This window comes from Crinia signifera, chromosome 7 (assembly GCF_055691185.1).
Source record: "Crinia signifera chromosome 7, ASM5569118v1, whole genome shotgun sequence".
NCBI lineage: Eukaryota > Metazoa > Chordata > Amphibia > Anura > Myobatrachidae > Crinia > Crinia signifera.
Genome location: NC_139223.1, coordinates 168,408,832 through 168,422,069, shown reverse-complemented (window position 1 = coordinate 168,422,069; position 13,238 = coordinate 168,408,832). Strand labels below are relative to the sequence as shown.

The 13,238-nt window shown below is 50.2% G+C and overlaps 1 protein-coding gene across 10 annotated transcripts in view; it reads left to right on the top strand.

Moving 5' to 3' along the window:
* The window catches only part of SLC12A8 (solute carrier family 12 member 8), a 55,394-nt gene that overhangs the window by 28,143 nt on the left and 14,013 nt on the right, over positions 1-13,238 (top strand). The gene's annotated exons all lie outside the window — the stretch shown is intronic.

Here is a 13,238-nt window from a genome sequence, read left to right as displayed (position 1 = left end):
AATATCCTCTGTAAAGCGCTGCGGAATATGTGTGCGCTATATAAGAAACTGTTAATAAATAAATACATAAATCTACATTAGCAGTAGGGATTCCAGATTGAAGACCTCCTCAATCCCGGGATTGTCCTTCCGATTAAGAAAAAAAAAGTCGCGCCCCCCCCCCCCCCCGCAAAACCAGCCACCCCGCACATTTACTCACATGAGCGGATGGGAGAGGCAGTGTGGGGGGTGCAGCGGTGTTGCCACGTCACGCTGCTCAGAGCCATGCAGCTGGAGACGGGAGCAGCAGGCAGCGTCTGAGCTGGGTGCTCAGATGCTGCCCGCCATTAGACTGCGCAGACAATTCCCAAAGCCCCAGAGTTTCCAATTCAAATCCCGGCAGTTTAATTGCCAAATCCCAGGATCCCGCCCATCCATTCCCGAGATTGGCCACCCCAATTAGCTTCTGCCAACTCTTATTCTACACAATTGTCCTCTTCCCTCTTCCATGCTCCCCTCTGGTATGGCGCAGTCTGTGATCGGATCCCTCCTTAGTCCCCCAACCTATACTCCAGTATTATGTAACATTATTGCCAGGTATGTAATGTGTTCAATTCACTTTTTATGTAAAACGAAGATACTGCCGTAGCGCACACTCATAGGCCCTTATTCTAGTTCACTCTTTCTGACAAAATCCTTCTTAGATGGACAAAACCATGCTGCACTGCAGGGGGGCAGATGTAACATGTGCAGATAGAATTAGATTTGGGTGAGTTATTTTGTTTTTGTGCAGGGTAAATACTGGCTGCTTTATTTTTACACTGCAATATAGATCTCACTTTGAAGTAAAACCCCACCCAAATCTAATTCTCTCTGCACCAGTAACATCTGCCCCCCTGCAGTGCACATGGTTTTGTGGGATGCGGTCATTTGGTCTACTGCATTATGGTCGACAGTCATTAGGTCGAATCCATTAGGTCGACATGCTAAAAGGTCGACATGACTCTAGGTCGACATGGGAAAAGGTCGACATGATTCTAGTTCGAAAGGTCATCAGTTCGACAGGTCATTAGTTCGACAAGGTCATTAGTTCGACATTGTCTATGTCGACATTCACAAGGTCGACATGGAGTTTTTCACTGTTTTTTGAGCCAACATGTGCCGACAGGCGGTATTTCATGCCCTACCATCCACTAGGGCGTGGTGGGAGAATAAAATAGTGTGCCGAGCGTAGCGAGGCACCGTGCCCGACGCGCAGCGAGCGATGCGAGGGGATGCAGTGCACTTTAAACTGTGTCCATGTCGACTGTGTTGACATTCAGGTAAAAAAACAGTGAAAAACCCCATGTCGACCTTGTGAATGTCGACATAGACAATGTCGAACTAATGACCTTGTCGAACTAATGACCTGTCGAACTAATGACCTTTCGACCTAGAATCATGTCGACCTTTTCCCATGTCGACCTAGAGTCATGTCGACCTTTTAGCATGTCGACCTAATGGATTCGACCTAATGACTTTCGACCATAATGCAATAGACCAAATGATCCCAACCCGGTTTTGTCTATCTAAGAAGGATTTTGTCAGAGTGAACTAGAATAAGGCCTATAGTCCTGTTTGGGGGTCCATCCATCAATGAGGTTTAGCTATTTAAAACTCGTTATGTATAATAAATCCCCCCCCCCCCCCCTCCCAAAAAAAAACATCAACCTCAAAACACCATACTACCCTCCTGGGGGATCGGTGGTCTGGTGACGGTTGCCAGTCTCCCGGGACTCCTGTTGTGCTGGGACCCCCGATACAGTAAAGTGATGCTGCAATGCTGTAGCTCACTTCACAGCACTGGAAGCACAGAAGACTGGCAGCGCTGCAGGAGCTGATCTCCGGGGGATGGCGAGTATACCAGCGGTGATCGGAGTGGGGTCGCGGTGCTGTCGCAATTGGGAGAGGGTGCCGGCAGCGCACACGAAGTACAGCATCGGGGTATTTTGTATGGTGCTGTGTAGACCCATCGCAGGGAGAGAGCTTTATCACAATCCCTGCATGCGATAGATGATACATCCGTGTGACTGTGAGTGGGGCCGATGTTATCACTGCACGATGCGGATGGTGGTAAATGGGCCCCATAGGGCAAGTAAGCCACTAATACCTGCGGCTCGGGTTTTGCCTTTTAAGTGATTGTCCCTTTACAGAAACGTCTGAGTTCAGCCGGCGACCTGACCGTCCGCATGAGTCGTGCCTCATTACATCCGGCCCAACATGTTTATTACAGTTCTCTGATTTAGAATTAATCTACAATAATTTATTAATAACCCTTTGTGTGCCAAGTGAATGTATCATAATAGGTGTGAGAATTGCCGAGCAAACATTGTTATTCATCATAATGGGGGAGATTCTCTAAACTAAAAATGCGATAAAAACCCAGATATCTGAGTTTTTACCGCATTTTGGGATGCTCAAAGCATCCCCCACCGAGTTTCGCAAAAAATCTGGCGATGCCCATAGAAACCTATGGGATTCTACCGCGACCCACCGCCGCCCCGCACCGACCCCCCTTCCCCCCTCACCTGTGTCCAGGCAGCACAGAGCTGTGCTGCCCGGACCTGTGACCTCCTCCTCCCTGCACTGATCCTCTTCCGGGTGCAGGGTGGAGGAGGGCCCGGCGCAGCAGCGCTGGGTAAGGGAGGGAAGGGAGAGCCGCCGGGTCCCGGTGGGAACCGCTGTCTCCCACTGTAAAGGACATCTCTTAGCGAAAGAGCTGTCCTTTGCCTTAATTATCACATCTGTTACAGCATATGCTATAATATTTACTCTACAAGCGTCCCGATATTCCGCATCTGAGAGCAGTGGCGTAACTAGATACATGTGGGCCCCATAGCAAAAGTTTGTAAGGGCCCCTATTTATCACCTAATGCTGAAAAATGTATACAGCACATGATACTTTGACAGGCAAAGTGGGCCCCTCTCAGCTCTGGGCCCCATAGCAGCTGCACCCCATGCACCTATGGTAGTTACGCCCTTGTCTGAGAGATTCTTATATCTCACAAATTAGGGGAACAAGCAACAATTACATCAGTAGATGCCGAATGCACTAAGCTTCAAAAGTGATAAAATAGACCGTGATAAACAGCCAATCAGCTCCTGCCTGACATGTCACAAAATGTGTTTGAAAAATGTCAGATAGAAGCTGATTGGTTGTTTTTATCACTCTCCATTTTATCACTTTTGAAGCTTAGTGCATCTGGCCCATAGTCTGTAGTCACAGAATCCTAAACCCAGAGATTATTATGATTATTCCCGAGCAGAGTATAGGTTTCATCAGTCGTCACTCCCGAAAGCACAAATACAGACATAAACCAGTATTCGTTAGTGCCCCAATCCGAGGAAAGATTATATAACCTCAGTAGCGATGGCCGATCGTGCTGTGTGACCAGGGCTTATTCTATATTTATTTATTATTTATTAACAGTTTCTTATATAGCGCATACAAATTTCGCTGCACTTTACAGAGCATAGTTATGAGCAAACACAAAACAAATTACATTACAAGACAGCTTAGGACAAGTACATGGTTAATACAGATAGTTGCATCAGGGGACAGGACACTGAAGCAATTATCAGGGTGGCAGTGGTTTATATATTCTAAGAAAGGCACATGAGGAGAGAGGGCCCTGCCCGTGAAAGCTTACATTCTAAAGGGGAGGGTTAGACAGACAGGGGTAACACAGAAGGGGAAGAAGTGAGCTTAAACAGGTTAGGATGAGAGATGGTCAGGTTTTATGCAGGAGGGTCGGAAGAGGTCAGCTTAGTGTTTGATATTTTAAGTCTAAAAAAGCACCGGGTCATCCAAGAGTAGACAGCAGAGAGACAGTTGGAGATATGAGTTAGGATGGAAGGAGAACGATCAGGAATCGAGGGGTAGATTTTAGTATTTTCGGCATAGTGGAAGTCGAGTGAACAAATAAGTTCACCCAGAGAGGACATGTAGAGATAGAGAAGAGGGCCAAGAATAAAATAATCAGGGACACCTACTCTCAATGGAACAGCAAGAGAGGTAAAGTCATTAGAGGTACAGCTGGGCATTTTCAAAACTGACAGTGCAAGTACAAGCATAAAGAGTGATATTCAAAAAGTTTTAGCAGATGGAGAAATGGTGATATCACAGCTGAATAGGCAGATTAAGCAGCCAGGAGTAGTATGATGTGAGAATGAAGTGAGCTTACTCAAAGCAGTCTCTTGGTTTTCTGGGTTGCTGGTGTCTTTCTGAGTCACTTTGATACGAAGATGTTAAGTTGGTTGGCAGTTTCTGTCCAGTTTAAGTCCAGAATAAGTCCAAGCTTTAATCTATGTAACTGTTTTCGCCCTACTTAAAAATATTCCTACTTTAAAATATGACAAACTAACAATAGTCAGCTTGCAATAGTCAGCCTTCTATAACTGCGGGAACTGAACAATGGAATAATGAGACATGTTGGATAGTCGCGCATGTATTTATTTTACATTCAGTGTTTAACGGATTCTCCGAGCCCCATAGTCGCATAAATACAAGGCCTGGAATACGGTTAACGCAATCCTAATCCTAGATCTACAGAGAGGTGATAACTGTGGAGATGGAGGGAGGTGTACTAAGCCTTGGTAAAGGAACAGCTCATAAGCTCCAAACTGCCATGTTTCAGACAGGAGCTAATTGGTTGGTTTTTCTTTTACACTTTATCGCCCTCCAACACTTAATACATCTGCTCCAGGAACTGCTGCATCGCAGGAGACCGCAATCGTTTGCACCCTAGAATCCACGTGTAACAGTGACAGATGTCAGCATAAATGCAATGATAATCGAGAGAAACCTAAAGTCCATGGGTATAATTCCATTAGCTGCGAGGGGGCAAGTTGTCGCTGGCGGGGGCTCTTACAGGGGACGCCCCCTTGTTACACAGTTTGGCCACTAGTGTAAAATGCATTTCACAGCTCAGCTCAGTATATAGGACGTTCCGTGTTCTTGGTGCAGACTTCTAAATAGCCCTCAGGAAAGGTATGGCTGGCAATGGGGCTGCCTCTGTGCTACTGTATGTAGATATGTGATGCTGCAGTATACACCTATGCCCACCAGGGGGCACACCTGCTCCATTCATGCAGCAAGCAGAGTCTGCTGTAATCTACAGTATTCTTGGACCAGTCAGCTGTCAGCCCCTGATCATCATTTTCCTGGATATTTATGTAAGAATTAGAATTTCACACCCATAAAGTCTCAATCTGTCTTAAAATAGTCCCATCCTGACCCCCGCTCTGGAGAGGGACCTTCTTTCCCATACACCCATTCCTGTCACTTTCACACCCAGAAATATTTGGACATTAGCAGTCGGAGAGATGTGACTGTGGGAACCATGGGACTTGTCCTCTGCCATCGCTATGTGCGAGATGTGCAGGGCCTGGTTTTCTGCGAGACGTTGCAGATCTGAAGGAGAAAGGTTAGAGTCCGGCTCTTGTTTTCCTCCCAGGGAAGTACAAGTGGCAGGGTGTGCCTGGTTACAGCGGGGCAGGAAGGATGTGCTTGTCATCTGTTCTCCATGGGCCTGTGCTCGTCCTGATTGCAGCTTTCCTGTACCCACACAGACCGGGCCATATACAGAGAGAGGGTACAATACAGAGGAGGCACACAGCCATGGGACATATACAGAGAGACGGTGTACAATACAGAGGGGGTACACAGCCATGGGACATATACAGAGAGATGATGTACAATACAGAGGGGGCACACAGCCATGGGACATATACAGAGAGAGGGTACAATACAGAGGGGGCACACAGCCATGGGACATATACAGAGAGATGGTGTACAATACAGAGGAGGTACACAGCCATGGGACCTATACAGAGAGAGGGTACAATACACAGGGGGCACACAGCCACGGGACATATACAGAGAGATGGTGTACAATACAGAGGGGGTACACAGCCACGGGACATATACAGAGAGAGGGTACAATACAGAGACATAGCAGCAATCTCCCTCTCTCCCTCATTAGTCTAGCAAATTCAATCTCCCTCCTGTCACCTAGCCCATATTACACTTACATCATAGTTACCTCCCCTCCTGCATTCTGCAGGAGACTCCCTGACATAGCAGCAATCTCCCTCTCTCCCTCATTAGTCTAGCAATCTCCCTCCTGTCACCTAGCCCACATTACACTGTTACATCATAGTTACCTCCCCTCCTGCATTCTACAGGAGACTCCCTGACATAGCAGCAATCTCCCTCTCTCCCTCATTAGTCTAGCAATTTCCCTCCTGTCACCTTGCCCACATTACACTGTTACATTTTTTGGGCAAAAAATAAACCATAGATATATTCAAATGGGATCATCGGTGACATTTTCCTGCATTGGTAATAATGTAATATGTCTACATACATAAATAAGGTTTCTTGTGGCAACTTTTATGGAACCACATGTAAGACGCAATGCACGAGCAACCCGGACACCTATCCCGTGTCTTGTCTTCAACAAGTACAGAAGATCTTACTGACAGCTTTGGGGCTCTTTAGGTGGATGGGAGTCATTTTATGATGCACCTCTCAGATGTAGCGTCTGCCCTTATAGGTGCTACCTTCACTATCTGTGCAAGTATGGTTAAATTGCATTTGGAGTTTATCGCATAGGCATCAAATGTATTATCACGTATATTGCACTGAGTTAGAAGAAATTCCTTAAAATATGTAGTTAATATTGTTTACAAATATATTGCAACAAGCATTTAAGCACACATACGCCCATATAAGGACTACTCACGCCCCTTGGGTGGAGCAGGACACACCCCTCAACTGCGCGCTGTGCAAAATTGTCTGGTACTCCTGTCGGGCATGCCCCGGTGTCGCGGCCACTGTCGGGCATGCCCCGGTGTCGCGGCCACTGTCGGGCATGTAGCAGCTGGTCGTTGGGTTCTGCGGTCTCTGTAATATGGGAATACACTTTCTGCATGTTTTTCCCATTAGCACAGATACATGTAGCGTGACCTCATATATGAGCGGCTCCCAGACTGCGGCAGTCTGACCGGGAGGGACCTGGACCGCTGCCAAGTATGTGGGAACCGGGGACAGCTCCACAGAACAATCCACATAGTGGCAGCGCTAGGCCATCTAACACCCAGGGCTGACATCTGTACTTTTGTTAATAGCTCTTTAAACCAGGAGCGGGATTATCACTGGGGCTCCGGCACCCGCTCCTCTTGCAGGATCTCATTTCCAGAGTCTGGTTCCAGACATTTCCCTGTACAGTGCAGGATATCATAATCTCTGCAGAACCAGCTCATTCCCCCAGTCACACGGACTGTCACTCTGCCAACTCAGTGATTGTATTTGGCAGAGCGAGGGCAGAGAGTGCTGCTGGCAGGATCAGGGCGAGGGCAGAGAGTGCTGCTGGCAGGATCAGGGTGAGGGCAGAGAGTGCTGCTGGCAGGAACAGGGTGAGGGCAGAGAGCGCTGCTGGCAGGATCAGGGTGAGGGCAGAGAGCGCTGCTGGCAGGATCAGGGTGAGGGCAGAGAGTGCAGCTGGCAGGATCGGGGCGAGGGCAGAGTGCAGCTGGCGGGATCGGGGCGAGGGCAGAGAGTGCAGCTGGCAGGAGCGGGACGAGGGCAGAGAGTGCAGCTGGCAGGAGCGGGACGAGGGCAGAGAGTGCAGCTGGCAGGAGCGGGACGAGGGCAGAGAGTGCAGCTGGCAGGAGCGGGGCGAGGGCAGAGAGTGCAGCCGGCAGGAGCGGGGCGAGGGCAGAGAGTGCAGCCGGCAGGAGCGGGGCGAGGGCAGAGCGTGCAGCCGGCAGGAGCGGGGCGAGGGCAGAGCGTGCAGCCGGCAGGAGCGGGGCGAGGGCAGAGCGTGCAGCCGGCAGGAGCGGGGCGAGGGCAGAGCGTGCAGCCGGCAGGAGCGGGGCGAAGGCAGAGCGTGCAGCCGGCAGGAGCGGGGCGAGGGCAGAGTGTGCAACCGGCAGGAGCGGGGCGAGGGCAGAGTGTGCAGCCGGCAGGAGCGGGGCGAGGGCAGAGAGTGCAGCCGGCAGGAGTGGGGCGAGGGCAGAGAGTGCAGCCGGCAGGAGAGAAGTGCGGGTACAGCAGCAGGTAGGCATATGGTAGCTCAGCCAGAGGATACAGAGCTGAGATTCTCATTGTGGCGTCTAATACTTGGCGCACGTCACCCTGGCAGGAGGAAATGGGCCTCATCGTTAATCTCTGGAATTATTGTTATAATTTATTCTTTTAGATAAACAAGTCTCTAATTGTCATATGAGAAAACCGTGGGCCAGGAAAGTGACAGATTATCTGTCTGTTCTGTATAAACTGAGACTGCTATGGCAGAGGCGGGCTGTAGATACTGGCACCTGGTGACCGTACCAGGACTTCTGAGAGAAGAAAGGTTTCTCTGTGCCCGGTATCTGAGTGTCGCTGCGTAACTCTGATATAGAATCTGAGACTCACTGGAGCCAGCAATTTCCCCTTACAGCGAAGGTGCCCAGATCCTGCCAGTATAGAGATAACGGGCGCCCACTTGTATTGGTGCAACTGAAACCCATCTGGCTGACCCGCAGCTGCTGGGATCACAGTGAGGTGTTGGGGCTCTTGTAACATCAGTACTCTGCTCCTGTGTGGGATTCAATGCTTTCAGCAAAGTGACTCCTGCCTAGCGGGCAAACACATTCTGGTCCTGATTTCTACGCGATGCACAAGACCATTAAAATCATGTCAAAAAAAGTCTTGTGCTATTGCTGCCCCAACACCGACATACTGTGGCATTTGGGGGCTGCAATTCCATACAGATCAGAAGCACATCCTGTCACCGACGCCTGTCCTCCGATTTACCCACGATCTCTCTCATCTCCACTATAATGACTGTACGCTGCCTCAAGTACAACATGACCAAAGCAAAAAAGGCAAATGTAAACCAAGGGTTGTACAAATAGCATGGGTGTAACTATAGTGGCGCTATGGGGCCCAGAGTCTTAGAGGAGCCTGGACCCAGGTTATAGAGTACCATATACATTTCCCGGATATACACTCTACACAGTTGATCTTACCCATTGCCCAGCCTGAATTGTGTGATATTGCATTTTTAGTGAATGGAGTGTTTAGTTGATATTATAATGGTGATGGGGCATTGTAATTTGTTGCAATATGATCTGGAGGACACTCAGGGGGTTATTTTGGTTCACTCTTTCTGACTTCTTAGATGGACAAAACCATGTGCACTGCAGGGGGGCAGATGTAATATGTGCAGAGAGAGTTAGATTTGGGTGAGTTATTTTGTTTCTGTGCAGGGAAAATACTGACTGCTTAATTTTTACACTGCAATATAGATCTCACTTTGAAGTAAAATCCCACCCAAATCTAATTCTCTCTGCACATGTTACATCTGCCCCCCTGCAGTGTACATGGTTTTGTCCATCTAAGAAGGAATTTGTCAGAAAGAGTGAACCAGAATAAACCCCCTTAGTGTTATGTGGAGGACACGATTATGTTACATAATAACAACTGGGGCACTTTTCATGTGACACAATTGGAAATGGAGGCACTATAGTGGTATAATATGAACAAGGGGCACTGTAATGTGGCACAGCATGAACTGTCTGTTATTTTTCTGGTATGCATTTGAACACTGTTGGACCCACTTGGACACAACCAACGCGAGGTGGCTTGATTGCGTCTAGATTAGGTTCACAGCCACTAATACTCCCAATCCTGACCCTGTGGGGATCCCGGGGGCCCAATAAGGGAGAGGGTCAGGGAAGCCAGATATGACAAAGTTGCATAACATAGAGGGGGTAGAGGACATGGGGTTTGATAAAAATAAATAAAATGTGTCAGGTCTGGGACCTGACCACAGAGAGGTGTCGGCCGGGCACACCATGGGCATGAGGGGCATGTTCAGGGCCTTCCGCTGGATGGATTTGGATGGGAACATCAGATGACACCAGGCAGCCACCTCTGGGAAGAGTAATGCTGATCGCACGACCAAACCCAAGTAACCTGATGCCCTCATTGGAGTATAGAAGGCACTATATTGTGAATGTTGTGCCACGTTACAGTGCCCCTTGTTCATCATATACCACAATAGTGCCTCTATTTTCTATTGTGTCACATTAAAGTGTCCCAGTCGATGTTATGGAGCATTATTGTGCCCTCCACGGTACAATGAGTAGATTGTAAGCTTGCGAGCAGGGCCCTCCTACCTCTATGTCCGTCTGTTACTACCCAGTTTGTTTCATCACTGTTGTTTCCAATTCAGTGGCAGATTAGCCACGGGGCGACAGGGGCGGTCACCCCAGGGCCCCCACACCCGCCACCCCACTGCTGCGGTGGTGGGTGGGTGGCAGGCAGCTGCGTCTGACAGCGCAGGGTTGGGCATCACTGGTGGGCAGGGTGTCCCTGCATCGTATGTGACCCTGCTGCCTGGATACCCGTGCTGCCCAGGTACAGGGGGGGGGGGGGGGCAATGGTGGGCAGGGGGTGATGCCTCCGCCCGGGGGTTACTGCCTCCATCTGGGGGAGGGGGGGGGTGATTATGCCTCCATCCGGGGTAGTGCTGGGGGAGGTGTTAATGCCTCCGTCTGGTGGGGGAAGGGGGGGGGGGGGGGGTGATGCCTCCATCAGGGGGCCCTTTTTTGTCCATTGCCCCCACAGTCCTTATTTCGGACCTGTTCCAATTGTAAAGCACAATGCTATATAAGAAACAAAATAAATGTGGCATAATATGAACAGGGGGCGCTGTATATGATAATATGAACAGGGGGCACTGTATATGATGATATGAACAGGGAGCGCCGTATATGATGATATGAGCAGGGGGCGCCGTATATGATGATATGAGCAGGGGGCGCCGTATATGAGGATATGAACAGGGGGCGCTGTATATGAGGATATGAACAGGGGGCGCTGTATATGAGGATATGAACAGGGGGCGCTGTATATGAGGATATGAACAGGGGGCGCTGTATATGAGGATATGAACAGGGGGCGCTGTATATGAAGATATGAACAGGGGGCGCTGTATATGAGGATATGAACAGGGGGCACTGTATATGATAATATGAACAAGGGCGCTGTATATGATATGAACATGGGGGGGCTGTATATGATGATATGAACATGGGGGCGCTGTATATGAGGATATGAACGGGGGGCGCTGTATATGAGGATATGAACGGGGGGCGCTGTATATGAGGATATGAACGGGGGGCGCTGTATATGAGGATATGAACGGGGGGCGCTGTATATGAGGATATGAACAGGGGGCGCCGTATATGAGGATATGAACAGGGGGCGCCGTATATGAGGATATGAACAGGGGGCGCCGTATATGATGATATGAACAGGGGGCGCCGTATATGATGATATGAACAGGGGGCGCCGTATATGATGATATGAACAGGGGGCGCCGTATATGATGATATGAACAGGGGGCGCCGTATATAAGGATATGAACGGGGGGCGCCGTATATGAGGATATGAACGGGGGGCGCCGTATATGAGGATATGAACGGGGGGCGCCGTATATGAGGATATGAACGGGGGGCGCCGTATATGAGGATATGAACGGGGGGCGCCGTATATGAGGATATGAACGGGGGGCGCCGTATATGAGGATATGAACGGGGGGCGCTGTATATGAGGATATGAACGGGGGGCGCTGTATATGAGGATATGAACGGGGGGCGCTGTATATGATATGAACAGGGGGCGCTGTATATGAGAATATGAACGGGGGGCGCTGTATATGATATGAACATGGGGCGCTGTATATGATAATATGGATAGGGGGCACTGTAATGTGGCATAGTATGAACAGGGGGCACTGTATATGATAATATGGATAGGGGGCGCTGTATATGAGGATATGAACAGGGGGCGCTGTATATGAGGATATGAACGGGGGGCGCTGTATATGATATGAACAGGGGGCGCTGTATATGATATGAACAGGGGGCGCTGTATATGAGAATATGGATAGGGGGCACTGTGACAGCCCAACAATGTGACCTCACGTGAACTCAGTGGCGTAACTAAAACTTTTGCGCCCCCCCGCCGGGACAATTTCACCGCCCCCCCCCCCCCCCCCGGACAATTTTGCAGCTCTCCCCCCCCCCCGTTAAAAGACCCCCCCGGGAGCTGGCAGGGGGGTCCGTGCGGCGCGGAGGTACCTGTATTAAAGGAGAGCCTGGAGGTCCCTGCGCCGCCTAGTATGATGCTGCCGGAGTCCCTGCAGTGAAGTGGAAATAACGCGCTATCTCCAGCGGAGATAGCGCGTTATTTCCACTTCACTGCAGGGACCCCGGCAGCATCATGCTCAGCGCCGCAGGCGCAGGGACCTCCAGGCTCTCCCTTAAACAGGTACCTCCGCGCCGCACGGACCCCCCTGCCAGCTCCCGCTGCACCCACATGCAGTGGGGAGCTGGCGGAGATCCACCAGCGCCCGCAGCCCCCCGGCGCCTCCCCGCCACCGCGGGGGCTGCGGCCTAATTGTTACGCCACTGCGTGAACTAGGGAACTAAGGGCCTTATTTTGGTTCATTCTTTCTGACAAAATCCTTCTTAGATGGGCAAAACCATGTGCACTGCAGGTGGGGCAGATGTAACATGTGCAGAGAGAATTAGATTTGGGTGGGGTTTTACTTCAAAGTGAGATCTATATTGCAGTGTAAAAATAAAGCAGTCAGTATTTTCCCTGCACAGAAACAAAATTACTCACCCAAATCTAATTCTCTCTGCACATGTTACATCTGCCCCCCCTGCAGTGCACATGGTTTTGTCCATCTAAGAAGGATTTTGTCAGAAAGAATGAACCAAAATAAGGCCCTAAGGGCGAGATGTCCTAAAGGGAAAATGCGGTAAAACCCCCGTTTTACCGCATTTTCCTATGTACTAAAACCCGTTCGCAGCGGTTTCGCAGGGCAGGGTATCGCCACCTTTGGGTGGCGATACCCTATAGAAGCCTATGGGCTTCTTTTCGCCGCGTCGCCGCAACCCGCCGCCTCGCCGACCCCCCCTTTCCCCCCTCCCTTGGGCTTACCTTCTTGCAGGTCCTCCTGGACCCCGGAAGGTAAGCCCTTCCTCCCCCTAGCAACGCAGCCGGACGTCCTTCCGGCTGCAGGGGGAGGAGGAAGCGCCGGGGACAGCTTGCTTAGCTGTCCCCGGCGTGGATGCTGCAGAAGCCGGCTGGGAGGTGACGGAGACCCCCTGCACACCACAGTACAGGTATTGCGGGGGGCCTCCGTCACCGCATCGCG